Source organism: Octopus bimaculoides, chromosome 19 (genome assembly GCF_001194135.2).
Source record: "Octopus bimaculoides isolate UCB-OBI-ISO-001 chromosome 19, ASM119413v2, whole genome shotgun sequence".
Taxonomy (NCBI): domain Eukaryota; kingdom Metazoa; phylum Mollusca; class Cephalopoda; order Octopoda; family Octopodidae; genus Octopus; species Octopus bimaculoides.
Window position 1 is genome coordinate 36,696,573 of NC_068999.1, and position 697 is coordinate 36,697,269.

Genomic DNA, 697 nt, shown 5'->3' on the forward strand with positions numbered 1-697 from the left:
TGTGTGTGTGTGTGTGTGTGTGTGTGTGTGTGTGTGTCTGATATAAAGACAGCCAATCAGTTCGTGAGAGATTTATGACGTAATTCCACCATCTTGGTTGTCTCCATAATTCTTTACTTTAATACTATTGCATCGTTATTGTAACACTATATCTAATTTTAGTTGGCTGCAGTTCAAATTCTAGACGTTGCTGATGTTGCAGTCGCTGTTGTCGTAGTTGTTGTTGCTCTTGTACTTGTTAATGCCGATGGTGGTGGCCGCGGCGATGTTGGTGTTAGGACAATATTGTTGATCTCAATGACTCGGTAGTTTTGATGATGTCACATTTATTAGCGTTGTCATCGATGTTCTCCAGAATGTTGTTGAATCTGCTCTGACTGTTTTGTTTTCTCGTTGGTGAGTGCCATTCGCGTCATCATCGCTGCTGCTGCTGCTGTTGTTTTTGCTGCTGTTGTTGTTTTTATCGTTGTTGTTGTTGCTGTTGTGATTGTCATCGGCATTCTTGTCAGTGCTATTGTTGTGCGCTGTTATTATTGTCGATGTTTTTCTTACTCTGCTGCTGCTGCTGCTGTTTTTGTTGTTGTTGGTGTTGTTGTATTGTTATCATTTGGTTATCAGAAATTACGAACGATTTCCATTCAAATACATTAAGAATTACTTTTTAAAAAAATCGAAATTTACAATGTATATATATATA